Raw genomic sequence first — 1,137 nt, 5'->3', positions numbered from 1 at the left:
CTTTGTGTCTGGATTGCCCCCAGCTGTCAGGGAGCCACTGGGGCTGGCCTGCCAGGGCCTGGCCACCCCCCGCCCCCTCAGCTCAGCTTCCCTGTGGAAGCTCTAGCGCCCCTGGGCTTCTGGCCTGAGCTAGAGCAGGCATGTGCCAAATGTCTATCCACTTGCACACTGGTTCACTCTCTGCAGGTTAGACTTACCTGCAAAGACTGAATCAATTCAGGCTCAGGGTTTTGAATGTCTGTCCCTAGCCTAAGTGTCCATTACAGATTTGGCATACGTGAGGCCAACTGCTTGAAGCAACACATAACTCTCCTGTTACTAAATGGTCAGGGATTTTCCTTTTGTTGAATTTCCTCATAGAATTTTAACTGAACTGGCTCATGAAAAAGTGTTACTTTCTTCAGTGCATATTCTGTACGTGGTGCATTCACTTGACTTTACTGGAAGGCTGTTCAGTAGCATTTCAAATAAGTAGCATGCATATTGAAAGTAGGAAGAATGTCTAATTCCTCAGAAGCAAAATGTTACATAGACATTACCTCTTTGAAGAAGGACCCATAGGCCAAGATTTTTAAAGCACTACTAATGCCCTATTACAATATTCTAGTAGGTATTTTAATTACTTTCTCTTCTCACATTCTTTACTGCTATGCTCATTAGCATGAAAAAAGAATTAAAAAAAAATTTAAGTTCATTAGTTCCTGCTGCTTATTCCCTATAATCCCTTGTAAATTTGACTGTGATGCCATTCACAATTGGAGGATTAGGAAGGACAACTTCAGGTGGGAACAAGCAGCGTTAGTAGCAGATGAACTTGTATGCAATGAGGGAACAGGCTATATGCCATACCCATATCAGCACTCTCAAAGGCAAAGGAAAACCTGTGAAACTTAGATTCACACGTATCCAACTGTTGTATAGATTTCTTAAATCTTTCTGCAGCCTTCCCACTCCCGGACCTTTCTAGTTCAACCTGTTTTGATTCAAAGAGGCAGGAACATGCAATGTCAGCCTCCCCCCTACTGATTCATTTGCAGGAAGGACTATTTTGCTTAAGAAAACAACTAAGAACTAATAACTGGCAGTCTAGCTATTATGCAACCTTGGCTTCACCTTTGGAGAGCAAACTACCCAATT

Source organism: Alligator sinensis, unplaced genomic scaffold (genome assembly GCF_000455745.1).
Source record: "Alligator sinensis unplaced genomic scaffold, ASM45574v1 scaffold1197_1, whole genome shotgun sequence".
In the NCBI taxonomy this organism is placed as follows: domain Eukaryota; kingdom Metazoa; phylum Chordata; order Crocodylia; family Alligatoridae; genus Alligator; species Alligator sinensis.
Note: the sequence above shows the minus strand (reverse complement) of the source record.